The sequence below is a fragment of the Rhinolophus sinicus genome, linkage group LG04 (genome assembly GCF_036562045.2).
Source record: "Rhinolophus sinicus isolate RSC01 linkage group LG04, ASM3656204v1, whole genome shotgun sequence".
NCBI classification, from domain to species: domain Eukaryota; kingdom Metazoa; phylum Chordata; class Mammalia; order Chiroptera; family Rhinolophidae; genus Rhinolophus; species Rhinolophus sinicus.
The window spans coordinates 110,470,346-110,494,134 of NC_133754.1; the positions used below are offsets into that span (position 1 = coordinate 110,470,346).

A 23,789-nucleotide genomic window follows, 5' to 3' on the forward strand; every position below is an offset into this window, starting at 1 on the left:
GGAGAATGGAGAGTAACTGCTTACAGTGCAAGGGGCTTCCTTTTGAGATGATGAACGTGTTCTGGAAATAGGTAGCGGTGATGGTTGTACAACACTGTGAATGTGCCCAGTGTCACTGGATTGTACACTTTAAAATGGTAAATTTTATCTTACGTGTATTTTATCACAATAAAAACGGTATAAAAATGATTTGTGCATTTGTGAGCAAATCTTCACATGGACATGTGTTTTCTTTTCTCTTGGGTAACTCCCGACGTGTGAAATTGTAGGGGTGTGTGGGAAGTGTATATCTTACTTATAAGAAACTGCGCTCTGTTTTCCGAAGTGGGTGTATCATCTTCCATCCCCACTGCTAACGTGTGAATGCAGTCATTCATGCTCTTGCCAACACCTGCTCGTCTCTTTTATTTTAGCCATTCTACTGGGTATGCTGTAGTGTTGTGTTGTTGATTTGAGTATCTTTTCCTGTTTGTTTATTAGCTATTTGTGTACTTTTAAGTATCTGTTCAACTCTTCTGCCAGCTTTTGATTGGGCTTTCCTTATATTTGAGTTATAAGAGTTGTTTACCTAGTTTGGATTCAAATCCTTTGTCAGGTGTTTTTTTTTAAATTAAACTGTATTGGGGTGACAATTGTTAGTAAAGTTACGTAGATTTCAGGTGTACAATTTTGTATTACATCATCTATATATCACATTGTGTGTTCACCACCCAGAGTCAGTTCTCTTTCCATCACCATATATTCGACCCCCTTTACTAGAAGTAACCACTAAATTATTGTCTGTGTCTTACCCTCTGATAACCACTAAACTATTGTCTGTGTCTATGAGTTTTTGTTTCTTCATTTATTTGTCTTGTTCTTTTGTTGTTTTCAGTTTTATATACCACATATCAATGAAATCGTATGGTTCTCTAATTTATCTGTCTGACTTATTTCACTTACCATTATAATCTCGAGATCCATCCATGTTGTCGCAATGTCAGGTATTTTTATGGCAAATATTTTCTCTTAGTCTCTGGCATGCTTTTTTATTTTATTAATGACATCTTTCAAAGGGTTTTTAGTTTTGATTAAATCCAGTTTTATCAGTTGTTTTCAGTAGTTTGTCCTTTTCGTGTTCTATTTAAGAAATCTTGCCTAACCCATAGTCATAAAGATTTTCTCCTACGTTTTCTTCTGAAGACGTTTGGTTTTAGCTATTGTGTTTAGATCTATTACCCATTTCAAGTTCATTTTTAACTGGAAAGGGCTAAGGATTAAGGTTCGTGTTTTACATAAGGATGCCCAGTTTTTCCAGCACCATTTATTAAAGAAACTATCCTTTCCCATTGAATTCTCTTGGCATCATGTTTGAAAAGTAATTGAGCATGTCTGTATGGCTTTGTTTCTGGTTCGTTATGGCTTATTCCCCATCAGCCCCCAAAACACACCATCTTCCTGACTCTTGCTTTCTAATGATTCTTGAAGTCAGGTAGTGTGAATCTTCCAGCTCTGCTTCGTTTGCGATTGTTTTGTCTATTCTAGGCCCTTTGCATTACCATATAAATTTAAAATCAGCTTGTCAGATTCTACGAAAAAACCTGCTTAAGTTTTGACTGTCACTGCATTAATTCCTTAGATCAATTTGGAGAAAATTGGCATCTTAACAGTATTGAGCCTCTCAGCCCATGAGCATGGACTAGCTCTCCGTCTGTTCATCTTCCTTCATTTCTCTTAACAGTGATTCGCAGTGCGCAGTGCACAGGGCTTACACATTTTATCAAATGCATTTATACGTATTTCATGTTTTTGAATATTTTAAATGAATTTAAAATATTTTTATTTTCCTATTGTTTATTGCTAGTGTGTAGAAATATAATTGATTTTTAAAATATTGTTTCTTTATGTGACCTTTCTAAATTCACTTATTTGTTTGAGTAGCTTTTTTGGTAGTCCTTAAGATTTTCTGTTATTGAATAGGGACCATTTTACTTCTTTCTTTTCAGATCCAATGCTTTTTATATATTTTTTTCTTCATTTATTCCATTGTCCAGGACTTTCAGTACACTGCTTAACTGAAGTGGTGAAAATCTACGTTCTTACCTGCTCCTGATCTTAGGAAGAAAAAATTTAATGTTTTTTCATTAAATATGACATTAGGTGCAGATTTAGTGTAGATGCCCTTTTACAAGGTTGAGGAAGTGTTCTAGTTTGCTATAAGTTTTTATTACAAATGGATGTTGAATCTTGTCATATGCTTTTCCTGTATCTATTGAGATGATCATATGGTTTTTCTTTTTTTCATAAATGTGATGAATTATGTTGATTAATTTTTTAATGTTAAACAACCTTGCATTCCTGGCACAAACCACAGTTGGTCATGATGTATTATTGTTTTTATACACTGGTAGATTCAATTTGCTACAATTTTGTTAAGGATATTTATAAATATATTCATGAGAGGTATTATGTTCTTTTTTTGTGGTATCTCTGTCTGGTTTCAGTATCAGGGTAATGTGGGCCCCCCAGTGATTTGGGAAGTGTTCCCTCTTGATTTTTTTTTTTTTAAGCATTTGTGTAGGGCTTGTATTGTTTCTTCCTCAAATCTTTGATAGAATTTACTAGTGAAGCCATCTGGGGTTTTCTTTATGGAGAGGCTTTTAATTATGAATTCAGTTTCTTGACATGGGGCTGTTAAGACGTTCTGTTTCTTCTTGAGTCAGTCCTCGTGATTTGTGTGTTTCAAAGCTCTGTACATTTCATCCAAGTTGTCAAACTTGTTGGTATAAAGTTGTTCGTAATATTTCTTTATTATCTTTTTAATGTCTGTAGGATCTGAGTGATGTTCCCTCTTTCATTTCTGAGCCTGGGGTTCTTTAAAGACGGCAAAACAAAGTCCCAGGGTCTCCCCACACCCACCCAGTTACATGAGAACCTCCTGGGACGGGACGGAGGCCGTGCGTCAGTGGTTTTGACAAGCAGCTCAGGGAATTCTAACGTGCAGCCAGAGTCAAGAACTATTGAGGTGGAGGCAGGAGGGAAAATACGTCCTGGTGGTCCAGGCAGACCTTCCAGAAGGGGAGGAGGCAGATCTGAGAGAAGAGGAGGATGTGGGGCCGCAGTCTGAACATGGATTCTGTCCGGAGAACCACAGGCAGTGTAGCCCTGGTGGGAGTGTGGAACCCCACACGTGCGTGGGCCTATGGGTGTGACGGGTATTTAGTTAGGTCTCGACCCTGGAGTGAGCAAGGGATGGGAGGGAAAGCAGCTGGGCCCGGTGACAGAGCCTGGAGCACCGTACCACACAGCGCAGACTTCCGTCTCTGCAGGATTATTTGTATTTTAAGTAAGATTTACCGAGGTATAATTTGTATACAGCAAAATTCACCCTTTTCAATGTTCTGTTCTGTGAGTTTTGATAGTCATGTAACACCATCAAACCAAAATATGGAAAATTTCCATAAGGCCACAAGTACCCGTGTTCCCTTCCAGAGTCAGAACCTTTCCCCCACTTCCTCAGCAACCCCAGATCTGTTTTCTGTCCTTACAGACTTTTCCAGAATGTCACATAAGTGGAATAATAGTTTCTCGCCTTTGTCTGGCTTCTTTCCCTCAGCCTCATTGTCCAAGCATTTGAGAGGTAACTGATGTGACCAGACCCGTGTTTAAGGGTGACTGGTGCCTTGTATCGATGGGTTGGGTGGAAACAGGGAGGCTGTCATGGGAAAGAATGTTATGGTGATAGTCACAGTGACCTCGCTGTACATAACATGCCAGATGCCTGTCTCGTGGAATCCTGACCACAGTCCTGTCAGATTCGGACCGTCCTTCCCTTGCTTTTGCAGGTGAGGACGTTGAGAACAGAGAGAATAAGAAACGTATTCCTGGGTCACTCAGCTAGGAAATGGGGATGCAGGATGTGCCGCAGGAGCTGTGGCTCGAAGCTCGCAGAGAGGCGTACTCTCCGTACGCATCACATAACAGGCACACTGAGGGGTAGCCAGTGGTCGGGGCACTTGACAGATTTTAAAGTTGCATGCACCATTGGCCATTTGGGGTTCAACATCTAGAGTTTTATCCTAAGGAATCATGGATGTAAAGAAGCATTTATGGGAAGGATGTTTCCTGGTTTTTATAAATAGGACACCCAGATTCAAGCTGTAAGCCACTAACAGACGGTCAGAGATGAAGAGGTATAGTCAGGTAGCCAGTCTCTAAAAATAATAGTGTGAAATAAACTAATGTGAAGGGAAATTGACTTAACACACCAGATGCTAAACACATTCCTCAAACAGTATATACAGCGCGGACCTGTAATTTGCCCAGCCGTGCCACCCACCACCGACTCGCCCACCCAACTTGGTGGGGACACCTCTCCTTGCCTCCTTCCCCATCTTGAAATGCAAAGGAAGGGCACCACCAACAAAACCACCTGGCCTGCCCCTGTTCCTCCATTTTCATCTTACTGTTTATCTTCTTCCTTCCTCAGTGAGATGTCTGTACACCTTACGGTGACGTGCACATAGCCTGGCTTTGCTCACAGATGGAGCCACCTGAACCAGAGGAGCCCAGCTACAGGTGAGCTATCTGCCCTGGGAAGTGAGCTGTGACATTCAAGGACTCTGTGTCCTGAATGGAGAATAAAGGGAGAAGAATGTTAATGAGCCACATTCATAATGTCCCAGGCCAGAAACCAAGCCACATGGTTGTGTGGCTCCCAGAACCCCACGGCCTGCAGCCCTTGGGCCATCTAGCACTGCACCCCTCGGGGTACCACTTCCCACATAACCGCCACAGGCGTGTCCTGGCGGGGTTTACTCTGTGTGCCGTGGATTCTGCAGCATGCACCTGTGATGTCACTCGTGAGTGGTTTGGGGCCGGGTTGCTGGCCTGGGCTCCCACGTTGGTGCCGCTTTCCAGTGTGCCGTTGTGCACATGTGTCACCATTTCTGTGCGCACTGTGCTCTTGGCTTGGTTTCCCGTTTGGGCCATTATGAATGTGGTCTGTTAACCTTCTTTCCCCATTATTCTCCGTTCAGGACACAGCTCACTTCCCAGGGCAGATAGCTCACCTGTCCCTGTAGCGGGGCTCCTGGAGTTCAGGTCTCTGATCTCTTCTCTGGCACCCTGTTTCCAACCTGCTCCAAAGCCTATTCCTCCACCAGGAGCTTCCTCTGGGAAGGACCCTGGGCCCGCCCCTCTTCCACCCCCGCTGCTGGCCCCTTGGGGTCTTTTCAGCTGCACCTCACTCCTCATCACCCTCTGTATCTCCCCAACAGCAGGGCCCAGTGAGGCTGGGTGGATACCGCTCTGGTCATTCCAACGTGGGTGGGCCCGCTTTGCTCTGCTGTTCTGTCTTTTGCTGCATCAACCCGTCACTTATATATGCCACTGTTCCCTCCATGTGACGTACCTGGAGTGTCCCAGGCACTGTGTGCAGTGGGGGATCGCGATCCAGCAGTCATGGGCAGAGGGAGAGGGGACCAGATGAGGTGCTTCCAGCTGGCCACGGTGTATAGTCGTCGATGGGGGATGCCTGCCACCAGAGAGGGGAAGTTGAGGGTGGACACCAACCAACAAGGACAGGTTTGGGGTCACAAAGTCAGGAATGCGGAATTGGAACTTAAGAGCGATTAGGAAATATCCAGAAGCTTAGTGCGGAAAAGGGCTGTGGCAATTTAGAAAACCTGGCTGCAATTCTATCAGCATTGCTGTCACTGGGATGCGGTGTTTGCCCCCCACCGTGGGTCGGGGTGGCCTGGAAACTACTTGGATCTTTGAGCCCTGAGATGCCAAGTGAGGATCCACGGCCCTGTGGCTGCTGTGCTGTGAGGAAGCCCGAGCTCCTGGAAGGGCCGCATCAGCCCCACAGTGCGTGGTCCCGGGCTCCGGCCCTATGTGTGTGGGACCAGCCTTCACATGATCTGTGCCCTTGCCATTGGGTCTCCCAGCCGGAACCTCAGACTTTGGAGCAGAGACGCGTGTCCTTGCAGTAGCCCACTGGGACTCCTGGCCTGCAAGACCATGAGCCTGGTGAGGGGTTTAGGCTGCACGTGTGGTTACACAGCAGGAGTCACTGGAACAGAAGCAGTGGCTCCTGGGGAGTGGGCAGGGCGTTGGGGCAGGCGGGGTAGCCCAGGACACAGGTGCTGGGTGGGAGGGTGGGTGGAGGCCACAATGGTGTGGGAAGGATGATGGCTTTAGTTCTGTTCTGCCCGTTTTCATGGTCTGTGTAGCAGGGACGCCTTCCTGCCTTCTTGGCAAACTGGCCAGGCAAGACACGTGCTCTCACCTCTTAGAATCACGGTGCACACACATGTGTCCTGGGGCTGCCGTAACAAGACATTGCAAACTGGGGGCTTAGAGCAACATAAATTCATGCTGTCCCAGCTCTGAAGGCCAGAAGTCCAAAGTCAAGGTGTGGGCAGGGCCTGTCAAGTGATGCTTGACAGGTGACGCTGCCTGTCAGGGCTCTGGGAAGGACCCTTCCGACCCCTGAAGCCAGCATGTGCTGGCTGCCGGCAGCCCTCGGCTGGTGGCTGCATCACTGCAGTCTCTGCTCTGTCACCACATGAGTCTGTGTGTCATAGGACACTTATCATTGGATTTAGGGCCCATTTGGATGATCCAGGATGATCTCATACTAACTTAATGATCTTTAGTTAATTACACCTGCAAAGACCCCTTTTCCAAATACGGTCATAGCCCACAGGCCCAGTGTGGACGTGCTTTGCAACCTACTGCAGTACATGAGAAGGCAGTAGACCCTCATGGGGTGGGGGCGAGGCTGCCCTGGCTGAGCAGGGCAGGCTGGGGCTGGCAGGCATTCACCTTCTCCAGGGTATGTTTCGGTGTGGCTTTATCAGCAGGAAAATGGAAACCGCGGCTGCTTTCTGCATTCGTGGGAAGTTACAGAAATGAGGGCACAGTGGAAACTTGCTGCTTTGCAAAAAATAATTTTGCATTGACTCAGAGGGGAAACAGGAAAGGGCCTTCTATCTTTTAATGTGAGTTTTTATCTCTGCCGGTGAGGCCTTTTCTTTTAGTAGTGTTTCTGCAAAAATACTCCCTGAATCTTTAGTGTGAACAGGAAGCCAGATATGCTGACTAACTTTTCCTTTATTTTAATGGCATTTTTATTGTTTAGAAAATAAAGAGAGTAAAGAGTCAAAGCCTTGAGGCTGGCATACGAGCAGGTCTTCTGACACACGTGGGCATGCACCTGACAGGACTCACGTCGGTGGTGCTTTCCCCAAGGTGTGGTCGCACCTGGAGGGTTTTGCAGCTTGCTTTCTTCGTGCCTGGCGTGCCTGGCACGGCTCTTGGAGGGCTTGCGCCCCGGGTCCCTGAGCCCACGGTGGGAGTTAGGGTGTCTCCCCCGTCTGACACATCCTTCACCATTTTCCTTGGCGTACCTCAGTGAGTGTTTTTATGGGAAAGAATGTTGGAATCAAATGTTGGAGTCAAGGCTGTATGCGTTTCCGGTTTTGACCCAAGTGGCTGTGCTGTTGGCAGGAGAGCATTGTGCCTGCTCCCAGCTCACAGGAGTCTCGTTTCTCACCCCCTTGGGCATCACTGGTGAGTTTAGTCCTCACCAGTGTGATCAGGAAAAGAGGAAGTCGTAGGTCTCCTGGTCACTTGTTTGCGATTTGTTGGTTGTTTGTATTTTCCCCCTGGAGTACCTGTCGTTGGGCTTCACCCTTGTTAATATAAATCGCATGATTATTCTTTACTAATTTTATTGATTGAAAGAATTTCATTTTTAAAGTGTTCTGAAAAAGAAAAGCCTATCAGAAAGCATTTTATCTGTAAGTTTTTCAATAGATGTGAATGAACTCAGACTGGAGATGAGTGGGACCATTGCCTGATTTGTGGGGCTTGTCTGGGGGTTCGGCGTGCGCGGAGGAGCGAGGCCCTTTCGTTATCATTAGTCTTGGACAGACGTTGGTCAGCTTTGGTATGCCAGCCTGGCCACCGGCCCCTAGGACGTGCAATGGCCCCTGTGAGCGGTGGGGCTGAAAAAGAGAACTGCTGGGATTCGTAGTAGGCCATGCTTATGTGCACGCACGCTCCTGAAAAGCAGTGTGCAGCACAGCTCAAGGTCTGCATTACAAAAGCCTTCCATGGATTTAGTAGTCTCTGCTCAGGAGGAGGCTTATAGAACTGTTTTCGTTATGTCTTAACTGTATTTTTAGCCAAATGATAAAATCCTCCACTCTTCTCGCTTATCTAGAATGATAATGCACAGCGATAATTCCTTGAGCTTCCACAAGTAATGTGGCACGTTTTCCTGGAAGTCAACTGTGTGTCCCAGCCAGATGCTGGGCGTCGTCCCCAATCATTACCATATGTGCCATTTCATTGGAACCCTCCATGGGGTGCCGTATGCTCAGGGGTGGGGGCCTTGTCTCCACAGTGAGGTTCTGCTCTGTAGCAGGGGTGGCCCAGGCTGGGTGGCCTCTCAGAAGCTGTGTCCCTGATTGTATTAAGTTTCTCCAGAGAAACAGAACTGGGGGAGGGGGGATTTATTTTAAGAATTTGGTTCACATGACGGAGGAGACCAAGTTTGCAGGGCAGGCCAGCAGGGGAGACCCAGGCTGCCTGGAGACTTGCATACAGTCTGCTGGTTTAGATGTTACTATCATTCAAAACGACCTTCACAGAAGCCTCTGGAATAGTGTTTGACGAAGTATCTTGGCACCTGGCCAGGTAGAATTAAGCAGAGCGCTGGTCCTTGCGCCAAGGCCTGGACCCTGAGGTGGGCCGCAGGGAAGGTGCGTGAGCCTGCTGGGCTGTGTGAGGACAAGCAGTGACGTGCTCCCCAAGCAGGGGGGGCTTCTGGCTCGTCCAGGAAGCCATGGGACCGGCATCAGTGTGGAGGAAGCCGACAGGTTTTGCATTCTGAGGGAACTGGGGCGCAGCTCCAGCCCTGTGCGAGCTGAGCCCCACACTCACTGACCTGTGCCCAGTTGGCACTGCTGCTCTCTTCCTGTGGCCTCTGACCCCATGTGGAGGCCTGAGTGACCCCCAGGTGCCTCTGGGCGTGAGTCCTGTCGTCCTCTCTCCAGAAGTCTTCATTTCCTGACTTGGACGTGCTGGAGGTGTTTATGAGCAGAAAGCCTTGGTACTCCGCCTCGCTGATGCTTTCTTTTTCTGGGGAAAGAAAAAAACTGTGCAGCCCTGGTCTTGCCATCCTGTCCCTGGCTTGTGGGCCGCTAATGTTGGCCTCCTGTCCGCCTGGCACAGGCTTATCGGGACTTTTGGCCATCTTGCTAATTTGATGATAAATAATCATGGTGAAACAGAAGAAATGCAGTGTGTTGTCTGGGGCGGGCTTGGCCTAACGTGCGCACGGGTTTGGAAACGGGGTGCTCAGCAGATACATGGAGGGAAGCAGGGAGGAGCATCGCAGGTTCTCAGAACTGACAAAGGAAGCTGGTTCTGCTCTTTCCAGTAGGTGTGCTTGCGGGAATCAATGCCGGAATGGGTGAGTGGGCTGCTCCCAGAGGCTGCAGGGCGCGGTGGCTGGCAGTGCTGGGTCGGCATTGGGCGGACGTGGGTGCCGGGGGTTGGAGCTGGAGTGAACGTCGGGGTTCTGGGCCTGGCCCTGCGCTCGGCATGTGTCTCGTGCTTCCCAGCTGGCTGAGCTCAGGACCGTCACTAGGAACTCGGAACCACAGGCCTGGCCTTTCTCTCCCTACACTGCGTGGCACAGCGCAGGGCACCACCTGCCCCGCCTTAGGTTTCCTGTGAAGCCTCTGCTTTCACTATTTCCTAGAAAGGACAGGCCTGTGGGACCTGCCTGAGTCTGTGGCTGCCCTGGTGTTCCTTGTTGGTCCACCTGGCACCAGTTCCTCTTGCAGGGGCCGGCGGGACCGTTGTGGGCACCCTGAGCCTGACAGCTGAGGGAGCATCAGTTGGAACGCCACAGAGCTACTTCCGGTGGTGGTGTAGTGCTGGGGGGTGGGACGTGCTGACGCGATGAGTGCCAGAGCAGTGTGGCAGCTCCACACCTGCCCCCAGCTTCTGGAGCACTGGCTGCTCCTCTCAGAAATGCCATCCAGAACTTCCCAAGGTGGTCGGACATGGCACCTGGGGCCCAGACAGCTAGGACCCCGTGGGCCTCACCAGTGACAGACCCGAGACCAGAATCTTGGGTCAGCACCAGCCTGGCCTTTTGCTTCGGAAAGGTTTGGCCAGTAGGAACATGCGAGTGAAAGAAAAATAAAAATTCTTTCTTATTTCTCTTCTTTGAGGGACATGTGTCCGTCGGGAGGAGGCTTAGGAAGCAGTGTGTTGATAATTTTCCATGTTTTCAGCCCAGTCCTCAGCCAGGATGTTCTGGAATCACAGATCTTAAAAGAGATAATAAAGTCTACATAGTTTTAGAAAAATGGTTCACATGTTCTCAAGCATCGGTCCTGCAGGGAAATGTAACGCTTTGAGACCTAACAGAGGAAGAAAGAGAAGCTAGTGGGAGTTTACAAAGATTATTTACTTGGTTCTTTCGTCTGTATATACAAGGGAATATTGCTAGAAGAACGGGGACACATTTATTTGTCCAGCCTCATCTTTGTGATGTTCCTGTTTGGATTAAAATGCCAGTGATTTCTTGACTCAACCACCAACACAGAGTTTAAACGAAGGTTAATTATGGCTGCAACGCTTGGGATGCACAGAGCTGGGTGAGTGAGTCAGATTGTGTTTATCTTCGGTGTCTATTGGTGCCAGGTGTCTAGAAGCTGCAATTTGCATTTGGACATCGTTGGGGTTGAGTCTCTTGGCAACCAGCTGGGGGACAAGGGCAGATGCGTGCCCAGAATCTGGTCCCCATGCGTCCACAAAGCAGCTGGGACATCTCTGAATTGGGAACATGGACTGTATGGTGCAGCTGCCAGGGATTCAGAAACACTACTGGGGCTGTAACCGCCCTTCCCTGGGTGGTTGTCAAGATTGGGAGGGGGAAGAGAGACCCAACTTCTGTCCCTGACTGAGTGGCCTGGAGTCTTTGTAGCCCTGTCTACATGTGTGTGTCTGAGGTTCTGGTCGTCTCAGGTGTGGCGAAACATGCAAGCTGCTGCATCAGACTCTGGGTGGCTTTTACTTACTCTGCAGTCGCCTCCAGTGGGAAGCAAATGCATGCTTCTTTGAAAGCCCACAGTGTGGACAGATCGATTCGCGAGCTCTTTTTTACTCCTGGTCACAGTGTGAACAGACCCTGTCCTGTGTGTACAATATGCTCAGGGAAAGTCTGGAATGATGCATGCCCCACTGAGTAGCGATGGAGCTACAGAGTGTGCTGCAGTTCAAGTCTTAGCTTCTTGATTTTCAAACTCCCTTTTATTGTTTTATTTTTATACTAATACAGCTTTGTAAATTTCCTTTTCTGATGAAGAATAAAGGTAGTGTGTTTGTTGAGGTAAAATACACATAACTTAAAATTAAGCACTCTAAGTTCACAGTTCAGTGGCATTAAGTACATTCACATTGTCGTGCAGCCGTCATCCCCACTAGCCATCTCTAGCACTTTTCATCATCCAAACTGAAACTGCCCCACCCCCTTTCCCAGCGGCACCACCATCCTACTCTCTGTCTCTATGAATCTGACTCCTCTAGGGACCTCCTAGAAGTGGAATTACACAGCATTTGTCCTTTTGAGACAAAGGCTAAAAGTAAAGATGTTTTTTAAAACATTTCAACCCAATTAGTGTAGTCGTTTTACTCTTTACATTTAAATTAATGTACAGTAAAAATGATCATTTTGGTGTGCAGTTCTCTGAGTTTTAATACACATGTAGATTTGTGTAACCACTTCCACATCAGGATGCAGAACAGTTCCAGCCCCCACACCTGCTCTGAACTATCCTGTATGTTCACACCCTCCCCTCACCCTAAAGCACATACAACTACTGATCACTCTGTGTCCCCCTGTCGTTTACCTTTTCAAGAATGTCCTATAAACGGAGTCATGCAGTAGGTAGTCTTTCATGGTTGGCCTCTTCTCAGCGTAATACCCCTGAGGCTCATTCCGGCTGTCGCTGTCCCAGCAGTCGGTTCCTTCTGACGGCTGAGTAGTGTGCTGTCCCCTCATGTGGAGCTGCATGCGTGTCCCAGTGTTGGCTTCTCTGTGAACACATGGTTCCTGTCCCACGGCGGACACCCGGGAGTGGGGTTGCTGGATTGCATGGTGGGTGTGTGTTTCCCTTTATAAGAAACTGCCAAAATCTTCTCCGGGTTAGCGGTCCCCTTTCACATTTCTCACCAACAGCATGTGAGAGTTCCGTTTTCTCTACATCCTCAGCTACACTTGATATGAATGCGTTGTTTTTAGACATTCTAATTTGTGTGCAGTGTCTCATTGTGGTTTTAATTTGCATTTCCTAGTGGCTAATGACATTGTCGTGCTTATTTGCCATCCTTATATCCACCTCGGTGAACTGTCTGTTCAGTTCTTTTGCTCATATTTTAATTGGGTGGTTTATTTTCTTCCTGTTGACTTCTTTGTCAGATTGTGATTAGCAAATATTTTCTCTCAGTCTGTAACTTGTCTTTTAATTCTCAGAACGGGATCTTTCACAGAGCATCACGTTGTAATTGTGATGAAGTTCCGTTTATCAATTGACCAAACGTTGATAGAGTACATGGAACGGTGACGTATTTGACATTGCTGATCACGTTCGTGTAACTTTGTTCAACTCATTTGTTCTAAGAGCTTTTTTTGTTTTGTTTTGTTTTTTTGTAGAGTCCTTGAAAATTCCTCACGGAATTTTTTACATCTGGAATCATGTCTGTGGAAAGGCCGTTTACTTCCTCCTTGCTAATTTGTATGCCCTTTATGTCTTTTTCTTGCTTCATTCACTAGCCAGGCCTCCAGTACAAAAGCAGTGAGAAGGGGCATCCTGCCCTGTCTCTCATCTTGGGAAAAGCATTCAGTGGCCCCCCACTGAGTATCATGTTAGTTGTGCGTTTCTCTATATACGTTCTTTATCAGACATGGGAGCACCTTCTATTCCGAGTTTGCTGAGAAGTTTTATCATGAGTGGATGCTGTATTTTTTCAAATGCTTTTTCTGCATAAATTGATACGCCCATGTGTGTTTTTATTCTGTAGGCTGTTAATGTGTAGATTACATGTGTTGATTTTTGCAAATTGCATTTGCCTTGCATTCTGGGATCAACTCCATTTGGTTGTGGGGTACCATTTCTATATATCGGTACAATTTGCTGATACGTTGTTGAGGATTTTTGCGTCTGTGTTCACGAGGCATGTTGGTCTGCAGTCTTCATGTGCTGTCTCTGCCTGGTTTTGCTGTCAGGATGACGCTGGCCTTATTGAACTTGAAACATCTTCCTCTTCTGTTCTCTGCAAGATGTTGTGTAGAATTGTTGTTACTTCTTAAATGCTCAGTAGAATTTGCTAGTAAAACCATCTGGGCTTGTTGATATGTTTTCCAGAAGGTTTGTGACTATGAATTCAATCTCTTTAATAATGACAGCATTGTTCAGGTGACCAATTTCATCATGGATGAGTTCAGTAGTTTTGGTTTTTGGGAAATTGGATCGTCCCTTCTAAGTTGCTGACTGTGAACAGAGTTGTTTGCAGTACTTTCTTATTGTCCCCTGGCGTCTGTGGATCCGCAGTGGTCACCCCTCACTCCGGGTCCTGGGAGTGGGAAAGGATTAGACCGAGTGTTTGAAGGCAGTCTTCAAAACAGGGTGATCAGCACCACCCAGGGCGTTGCCCCCCTCCCTGGGCCGGGTGCCCTGGGCTCACGAGGTCCCCCAGGGAGTCACGAATGAGATGTGTTAGGAGCAGCATTAGCCTTTTAAGCTGCTGGGCAGCCTGTGTTGCCCAGAGGTAGGAAGTTACTACGTGGCACCCCAGTCACCAGCGGGTCATCACGAGTTTGCAGAAGGGCCAGGTTGCTGCCAAGGAGCAGTTTCTCACAGAGAGAGTCTCCCTACAGGGTGGAAGAGATTCCACCCCTTGTTCATGATGTTTAAGGAGGGTAGTCCGAGTGGCATATGTAGTGCTGACTTATTTATGTTTCCTCTTCTCCGATAAAGGCCACAATTCGACTTAACTTTACAAACCCTGGTAAACGAAGCCAAACGGAGAGGCACATTTCAGTCAGAGGTTTAAGCAGAGATTGTTAGGTCATGGTTTACCTGGCGGGGATGAAGATAGGAGATAGTAGACAGCATGTCCGTCTGTGTGATACGTGGTCTTCCTTCATCGTGAATCCTAGAAAGACAGAGCTGTGGATCTGGGTTCCTGTGTTAGTCCATTCATGGTTCTGTGACAAAGTACGACAGACTGGGTGGCTTATAAACACACATTTATCCTTACAGTGTAGAGGCTGGAAATTAGAGATCGGGGTCAGGTAAGGGCCCTCTGCCAGGTTGCAGACTTCTCAGAGTGTGCTCACGTGGCGGAAGCGGTGATGGGGGCTCTCTAGGGTCGCTTTTCTAAGGTGCTGATCCCATCCCTACTCGCACGGTCTAATCACCTCCCAAAGGCCCCACTCCAGAACTCATCACAGTGGGTTAGGATTTCAACGGATGAATCTGGGGTGGACACAGACATTCAGACCATGGAGTTCCTCACTCTGATATCGTAGCATCTTCCTAGGTGAGGGGAACTTTCGGTCAGTTTAGTAATTCTCAAGTGAGGTTAATTTTGCTTTCTTTAATTAAAAAATTGGTGTCACTCTGGGCTCTAGAATAGGAGAGGAATTTATGAGCAATAGAAGGAAAACAGGTTTTTGCAAATGCACAAGGATTCAGGAATCCATGTTGCAGGTAGAATGAAGCACCGTCCTGTGCGAACCCTGGTGCAGTTGTGGGACGTGGAGTTCCCCAAATGATGAAGAGTTGTTTGGATGCCAGGCCTGGCACGGTGACCCCCCGTTGCTCGTTTTGGCTGCTCTCTGACTCACCGTCCCATGGTACTTCATACGGTCCTTCTGTTGCTCGTCCGTCGTAGGCTGTGAAGTGTGGTGACGCCAACACCAGGTGCCGGGACAGCTCAGGCTGTTTCCAAACGTGGGGTGTGGGGTATGCTCCCTGCAGTCACATCCTTGCAACAATCGATAAGACTGTGGCCTTTCTAGGTGATCCCCACCGCCCCCCCCCCCCATTATTAAAGTCACACGTGTTTACTGTAGCAAGTACAGAAAGGAGGGAAACGGAAGTCAGCCCTTCCACTGAGTGAGGTTGGGTGTACATCCTTTCAGCATTGGGAGCCCTTGTTTCCTTTGGGGCTCAATTCTAGGAACCCAGTGCCGGCCTGGGGTGCCCCCTGAGGGACAACAGCATCACCCAGTTCTGATGTCTTAGAAGATGGGCAGCTGGGCACAGAGGGCATGAAAGTGCATAAAGATGTTTGTCCAGGAAGAGGTTTCTGTGACCATGACCTTGCATGGCTTCCAGGAAGGAGGCAGGCGTGGGGCATATAGTTGGCAGGGCCTGTCAGGATAGGTGCCCACTTCTCTTCACAGAGGGTTTTCATCCATGACAACCTGCAGATTAATCATTCAGTTTCTTTCCAGGAGGTTGGTAACATTTTAGTTTCTGTTCTGATTGCTTGTAAAAGAGTAACCAAACTTTCTTGGAGCCATGCTTTCTAGAGCTTGTGGCTTGGAACCGAACAGTTATGCAGTAATGACAGGGCAGTGGAAATGAATGGAGCGGCATCCTTGCAGAAGGTTCCAGTAATTGACATGGTGCTCACATTTGTCGTTGTCACGTGAACCCAGGGAGGAATCCTTGTGACCTGGCCGTCACCGCCCACAGCTTCACACAGGAACAGAACTCAGCTGACAGCACTGACCACTGGGCCTGCAGATTGCATTCCTATGTGCCGTCCTGAGGACTGACCAGTTGAGTATTGATTACTCACATTAATCGCAGTGAAAGGATGCAGTTTGGCTGTCTTTGAGGAGTTGTGTGTACACGTAACTGACTCAGGCCTTGAGATGGACATTTCTTGAGTGTGGCTCCCTGCAGACGGAAGTACATGCTCTCGATGTGGCACGGTGGGTGTTCTGAACAGAAGGGACCTCACTGGTCTCTCGGCGGCCTCTTGGGTAATGGCGTCTAAAGAACGGTCACACCTCTGATCTCTGAAGAATGGTCCCCAGAGGAGAAGCCTGTCTGAGCAGGTACACGCCTGCTGGAAGTCGTGTGGAGACCCTGGGCTTCCTAGAGCAGGGGTTTTACTCAAAGAAGGAGAAGGCTTGAGGCAGCCCTTCTCTCTGATGTTAGGAGTTCTGAGAGATTTTCAAGGAGCTATGGAAAGAATTGTAGATGAGCAGAAAGAAAAGGCATTTCTGAAAGTGAATTGGTGACACCGGTCCTTATTTTTGACAGATCTGAGCGTCACCATGTTTTTTGTTTGACTAAGAAGGACTCTTTGTTTCATCTTATCAGTAAGCATTTTATGTGTTGGGTCCCTTGGTGCATGCCCCAGGCGCTGCAGCACTGTTGGGAACTCCGGGAGGGGCTGCTAAGGCTCTGTAGGCCTCTCGCTGGATGGTGATGCTTGGGACCTCAGTTCCATACTCTGTCAGGGGCCAGCCTCCTCCTCGCTCCCAGCTCTCCCACTACCCTGCTTCCCTCTAGAAACCCAGGGTCTCTCTGGACAGCACTTGGCTCTTCATCACACGCTGCACCATCACCTGGTCCCAGCCCCCTTTCCTCCTAAATTTCACAGCTCCCTCTCTCCTCTTACAACCTTGGACGTTGGAGTGAGGGCCTTTGGATGGGAGGTTAGAGCCTGTGGGATTTGTCTGTCTTCCTAGAGCTCTGGAGGTTGTAGTAATGGATAGCCACACAAACAGTCTTGTCTGTAGACATGCAAATGAGTTCTGTCCAGGGGGTGGGGCTCACTGCCTCCGGTGGGAAAAGCCAGTTTTGTGCCCATTGGAAATTCATTTCAATATTCCTTTATTCCATTTTTTTTCTAAATTGAGCTGAAATTAACACAACAAAATTAACCACTTTACAGTGAACAAGTTAGTGGCATTTAGTACATTCACTGTGTTGTGCCACCACCACTTCTATCCAGTTCTAAGACATTTTGATCACCCCCAAAAGAAACCCTGTACCCGTTAGCCAGTCACCCCCAGTACTCCTCCGCCAGCCAACTCCGTTTCATTTGTTGGTTCTTTGGCTTCTCCTTTGAAGGGATTTAACATCTCGTTGGTTCCTCATTAATAATGAGTTAAATAACATTTTTAGCACATGGTCATGTTTAAAATGACTTTCTAACTACCACCCACCCTTGGCTGAACCACCAGCCCTTTGCACTGGACAGGCCAGGGTGCAGGGGCCCAGGTGCTGCCTCCTGTTTGTCTTCCGTGGGATGCAGTGGGCTGAGGTTCTTTTCAGAGTGGGGATCTGGCCATTAAAGGCAGGGTGAGCACTTCACATGTGGTCATGCCCGGTCCTGTCTGTGCCAGAATGGGGGCTTGCTGGGTGATACATTGAAAACAGGTGATCTTCTGGGGCTGGTTCTGGGCCCTGATTAATGTTTGCGTGTCCAGGGCTGTGGTGAGCGTGTGAGATGTTTCCAGCTGTGGAGAAGGCCTAGTGCCAAGAACAGAAATTCACTGAATAAAGACAGAAATCCCATTCAATTTGGAGCCAACAGGCTTGCATTATAGTTGTCAGTGTCAGCTCAGCAGGGAGCAGAACCCTCACCCACAGAACAATCTCAATCCCCGTGGTGATGGCTGGGACTTAGCCTGGCTTGTCCCCACAGGGCTGTGGACCCCCTAGCACCACAAGAGGGAGGTGTGATTTCATTTAAAGTGTCCACTTTGTGAAGGTTGAACCTATAACCAGCCTGAGTCTTAGTTGTTTTCATGGGACCCTCACTCAGGCCGGACCAGTGGGTGTGACCCCTGACCTTGGTGACCCTGGCTTTTCCCGCTCCCTCTGCCTTTCAAGGAAGGACCTCATCCCTGCTGTCCAAAATCAGCAGCAACAAACAGGTGGTTGTGAGCTTGAGCAGAAAGAGAAAGGACAAGATTTGGATCATGGAAGGCCCCCAAGTAGCCCCTGGGAACAGACATGAACCCTTATCTGAAGAGGACTGGATAGTTCACACGAAAGATGGCTGGTGTGAGCTTCAAGTGAATTTTCAACTCTGCTTCTGTAAACGGCGGTGGACAACTTCCACTCACTGTCATTGGCTTGTAGTTTTGAGTGATAGGCATTCGTTGTTTCCTGTGGACTGGTATTTTGGGGCATTTTTTCACTCCTTCAAATCTAATACACTTTCATCATCTTACCAATCAATCCCTTTTGCAAAGAAAACAGGGCTCTCGCATCACGTAGGCATCACAAAGGAAAGCATCCCGCTCTTCTCAGACGTCACTTGGTGCCACGGACATCAGTGTTGTCATAGGGAAGAGCATGGGAACGACTTCCGCCAGGGGCTCTCCTCCTCTTCAGAAGCCAGCTTTGTGGGTTTTCCTATCATAAATAACATGCGGCTAATCTTAATTTCTATGTTATCATGGTACCATGTCTAAGTTTTGGAGTAAAGTTAGTGAGACATCCCAACATGTATACTCATGAGAAATCAAGTGTCCAGGATTTGCATCACGCTGGCTGTGCAGAGGTGTCTCGCGAAGACAGAGTGATTTCAGCTCCTCATTCTGCAGTTTGGGTCTCAGCAAAGCCTGGGAGCTTCCCTTTCTAAACACATACGGAGTTTAACCAGCGCTAGGAAGCACGGTTTGCTAAAACTCATCATGCCCTTCTCTTAAATCCAATCCGTTAATTCATTTGTAACTGAAGAAACACATGCTGACCCGAGACCACTCAGGACTCCAAGGTTTCTATCCACATGCCACTCTCCGGGGTAGGAGAAAACTCAGGTGAATGCAGCTTTTAGAGGTTTATTTTGACGGTTCCTCGTGTGCCAACATGTCTCCTGCAGGTGGTGGGTGTCACCACTACTCCTTGGTTGGCTGATGTGTGTGTGACTCGGAACCATGGCAGTCTGCTCAACATCACATGTCCAGAAGGACACAAACCCACAACTCGGTGCCAGTGTGGTCCTTTGTGTACCCTCATTTATTTGATTCTGTCTTTGGGGTTGTTTATGCTATTGAGAGTCTACTGGGATGAGAACTTTGTGTGAATACCTGTCCCTGTTTCCCATCATTACCCATAGGTAGTGCTGACCTTTGTAATGTCCTGGGGCATCCTTACCACGTTGCTTCTAGAAAAGTCTTCCTGTTAACAGTGGTGTGAGCTCACACCCCCTCACCACCATTGAGCCTTATCCTTTTTGCTTTGTTAATTCTGTAAGGGGAGAATGGCACCTTGCTTTACTTTGTATTTTTCTGATTACCAGTGAGAAGCCCATTTCATTTCACACATTGGTTGTAACATTTTCAGAAAAGAGACTGTTCAGCGTTCAGGAGAGCCATGACCAGTTCAGCAGCAGCGCCTCTGCGTGACTTTGAGCACCGCCCGGTGCTGGGGGGGGTCCCTGCAGGAGCTAGGGAGCAGGGTCCTGGGCACACGCACGTAGCTGTGCCCTGCTTCAGTGGTCCCACGGAGCCCTGCCCATGCTAGAGGGAGACTCCTCCGCACACAGCATCCCTCGTGCTGTGTGTCATGTCTCAAGGGCTGGCTTTTCCATTGTGTGGGCACTGTGTGGCCTTGTCCTAGGTGAGGGGGGCGGGGCGCTTCTGTGCATCTCAGTCATGTGCAGTGCGCCCTTTCTGGAACACAGGAATATGCATGTCCTAACTGCCACGCACAGGGCCAGGCACAGGCAGGGCTGCCAAGCAGGAACCTGTGGGGAGCGCTTGCACAGCCCCACGGGTCTGACCGAGTGGTTGACCCGTCATTGCCCTGGATGATCCTTGTGTTCCAGCCACCTCAGTCCTGAAACCTCAGCTGGGCTGCCCTGGCCAGGCCTTTCCTGTGGGGATTTGCTGCTAAAGGTCTCCCTTTAGGGGAGACGGCATTTGAGCTGGGCTGTGACAGATGGGAAGGACATGCCACACACAGGAGCCATTCTGGGGATAGGATTGGGGTCACTGGCCATCTACAGGGGTGTGTAGGCGCTGCACCGGGGACTGTGTTAGGGGCTCGGGGTGCTCCCTGCCTCCCCACAGAGGCCACGAGCCTGTGGGGGGAAGGAAGGCGCCCTTGCCAAGGGTTTCCTCAGCTTGGCGCTCACGCTTCTCTGTGGCCCTGAGCTGTGCAGTGTTTAGCAGGCCTGCCCTCCTTTTAAGGTTATTAAAAACCCTCACAAATTCTGGTAGCTTTGAGGTTTCTTCCTTTCTTTGTTCTCTCTTTGACCCTCCTCCTCCCTCCCCCCCGCTTCCTCTTCTGATTTTGATTTTCAAGTCTGTAATTCGTTTCAAAAGTTAAGTGTTGTCGAAATACTAATCTCGAACCCCAGCCTTTTCTTACTACGTGGTTCTAAGTTAGGGACGGCTTTGGAAGCTTTGTGAGAACAGATGATTGTGTACTGTGACTCGATTACTGCTCACACCATTGCAGGCAAGGCCTGACCCGCCCTGACTCCCTCCGTGCCCCCAGGAGCTTGCACTCAGCATTCGTGTGTCACATGAACTGGGAACTAGGAGGGGGTGTGGACGGAATCGGGGTGCAGACAACACCCTCCACTCCCAGTTCAGGCCAGGTGAGCTACACCCTGTGACTTGCTTGGCCTGTGGAGTGGCCAAGCCATTTAGTCTGGGGAGCTGAGGGGAAGTGGGTAAAGGGTTCTGGCTCACGGTTTGCCCAGCTAATCATCCCCTTTTCTCACTATCTCAGACTCTGCCATCACCAGACAGCACGGAGAAGCTGCCTCCACACCACTCATCAGGTATGGGATACAGTCTGCCTGCGGAGTGTGGGTCTTTTAGAACTGACTCCTGAGCAGGTCTCGTGGGAGGCAGTCTGCCCCATCACACAGCAGCTCTGTCTGTTCCTTACCTCCAGGAGCCAGGTGATTTGGGAGCAGAGAGGGAAGGTGGGTTTCAGAAAGCTCTGCCCGAGTATTCACAGTCCACCTGGCAGGCTGCAGCCACAGAGGATGCAGGTGCCTCATTGTGGGAAGGGCAGAAGGCCCCGCGAGGCGATGCTGGGTGCAGGCCCATAGGTGGGTGTCCAGTGGTCAGGAAGGGCAGGGGCAGGGTGCAGAGTGGGACCACCACTCAGTGTGAGGGTGCACGCAGGCTCCAAGCCTCCTGTCTTTCTGTCCATCACCTCCTTCAGTGCCAGTTCCTGTGTGGGGTCAGCAACCAGTGAGGCGGGTCAAGCCCAGGGTCCTTCAACCTCACACCCTGTAGCTGCTGTGGGTGGCGGTCAGACTTAAGCTGGGGTTGGAAACTCTGACTGGCTGTCCCTAGGCACCTGCTGTTTCCAGGTGCCTGCTGCGGCCCAGGAGGGACCATCTTAAGCTCAGGGGCCAAGGGTGGCACTTCGCGAGCTTCTGTAGAGTTTACTTACTCTGATTTCTGATTGAGCCAGAAGAGGAGGGCTGCAGAGGGAGCCGGTCTCTGTTTGGGTTGGGGGACAGCAGCCAAAGAATTGGCTTCCAGAAGAGCTAGGAAAATGGCTGGGACCGTTCCTGGCAACTTTGAATGTGGCAGTGAGGAGGGTGTTGGAAGCATCGGGTATGAGGGTGCTGGCTGGGGGTGCACCTGTCAGTCACACCCAGAGCTGGGAGGGCACATGGCCACTTCAGGCCACTTCAGGCCCGGCCCGTAGCCATTTGCAGCTTGTCCCAGAGACCTGGATTAAAAGCTTGTGCTGATGTGTCTGCATTAGAGGGAGTTTCCAGGAAGGACGTAGGTTTTCAGTGTGTAGGGTGTTGCAGCTACTGCCTCCTCTCCAGAAAGCCCATCGTGCCGACTGAATTGTTTTCAAGGAGAGGGTGTTTGGTGTTTGGTTCCTGAGCTCCTGGGCCATGGTGCCCTACCCCTGGCCCTCAGAGCCCTGCCCAACCTTCCCCTGTTAGGAAGCTCCTCATGGCTTTACCTTCACGAGATACCGTGTTTCCCCGAAGACCTAACTGGAAAATAAGCCCTAGCATGATTTTTCAGGATGACATCCCCTGAACATAAGCCCTAATGTGTCTTTTGGAGCAAAAATTAATACAAGACTCGGTATTATTTTCGGGGAAACATGGTAAGTAATGTGCTTATAAAAGGCAATTTAAAAAGAAATGCTTAGGCAGATTAAAAAATACATTCTAGAACTTGCATTAAAAACCAAGTTCTTTAAGGGATCACTTTTTCCAGTGGGAAGTGGTTCATATGGAAGTGTTACGTCACTTCCAGTGGGTTCTTTGCATGGGGACAGAGCAGTTCATCCTTCGGTTGCCACTATGGGCCCATCTGTCTCTATGATGAGAGTCCTGGGGACACTGCCTGAACCAAGGATGGCCTCTGCGAGTCGCTGGCCGTGGGGATCACGCATCCTCCTGAGAGCAGGGACCAAGCGGTCTGGGAGGCCTGGCCTCGAGGCACGGCCTGGTCGGGGTGCTGGGGGTGCCACTGCAGGGCCATCACCTGCCAGCGACCTTCCCCGAAGTGTGGAACAGGAAGGGCCGGGAGGGTCTCTGTGGCCTCCAAGAATGGGGTTCAGTGGACATCTGTCTAGGAGCTGGAGAGTGACAGGTATAATTGTATGTCTCACCCCTGATGTTTTTTCTCTGAGATCCAAACTCGTGCCTGCCCGACATGCTTATGCCGAGCACTGAGCACAGACAGGGACCTCCTCTGAGGGCTGTTGCTTCGGTGCTGCCTGGTCTTTAACATCCGTGAGGCTTTAAAGCGGCCCAGTGCCAGAATAGTCCCCAGCAGCAGGGGCTCCGTGGGTGTGAGATGGGACATACCTGTCCATGGGTGGCAGCTTTATTTTCAGCAAGCGGCCTTCACTGTCTTGCTGAACTGAGAGTAGGACGATTGTAGATGCAATTAAAGGACACTAAAAAGGGAGTTAATTACTTCTTCATGTGTCAGAGGCCCTGCTGCAGCCCTGTGAGGCTGTCACCTGGGCAGCCACCCAGGACCACCCCCCAAGAGGGTCAGGGTCCTGTGGGCGCCGCTCTGACCAGTGGTGAGTGGTCTGAGCTGTGAAGACTGCCATGCGGGACTGAAAGTCCATGACTCACGGATGTAAAAACCACACACTGACTTTATCCTCAGTGCCGATCGATGCAAAGTGTGAGCCAAACATCTCAGAGCCTTCGGGCGGGTTATGTTACAGGGGCAGCAGGTCTCTGACGGGCCTGAGCACAGCAATGTGTCCGGAAGCTGCCATGACAGAACACAGAGCCCGAGCAGTATCCAGCCACCCAGGGGCGGCCCCTGGGTCAGTCCCTCATGAGATACCCACGGGCACTGGCGCTCTGTCGCCTGCTGAGGACGGGGCTTCGAGGAACCAGGCCTGAGATGGGCAGAGTGCTGCTGCCCAGGACCTCCGTCCGTAGCAGGCACTCAACTCTGACCTTGTCAGGTCCATTTACAGTGAGCAGAAGCTTGCACACCTTCAGCCGCACTTGGACCCACACTGGCTCCTGCAGCAGAGCCACACGTGGTGATGCTGCTGGTTCGTGCTTTAGACCCATTCTGTCCAGAGCTGTGGCTGCCACCCAGGGCAGAGTGGTCTATATGTGGCTGCCCAGAGCCCAGCAGCACTGCGAGTGTAAACACAGCAGGCGGGAGGCCTGGGCCCAGACGGAGGCAGGGGACTGCGGAGTAGCCCGTTCCTGACTCTGTTGCTTATGTGTCAGAGCGATTCTGCTCTGGATTTGTATTGGATTAAATA

At 49.4% G+C, this 23,789-nt stretch overlaps 1 protein-coding gene across 14 annotated transcripts in view; it reads left to right on the forward strand.

Moving 5' to 3' along the window:
* The window catches only part of SEMA4D (semaphorin 4D), a 109,332-nt gene that overhangs the window by 8,493 nt on the left and 77,050 nt on the right, over positions 1-23,789 (forward strand). For 8 of the 14 annotated variants that reach the window (XM_074330209.1, XM_074330208.1, XM_074330212.1 and 5 more), the window contains one exon: positions 20,787-20,838. The exons of 5 other annotated variants lie outside the window; for them this stretch is intronic. The gene's annotated coding sequence lies outside the window, so the exon portion shown is untranslated. Of the gene's footprint in view, positions 1-10,425; positions 10,665-20,786; positions 20,839-23,789 lie in introns of those variants that run through there. One more of the 14 variants, XM_019713784.2, reaches the window with a different exon arrangement.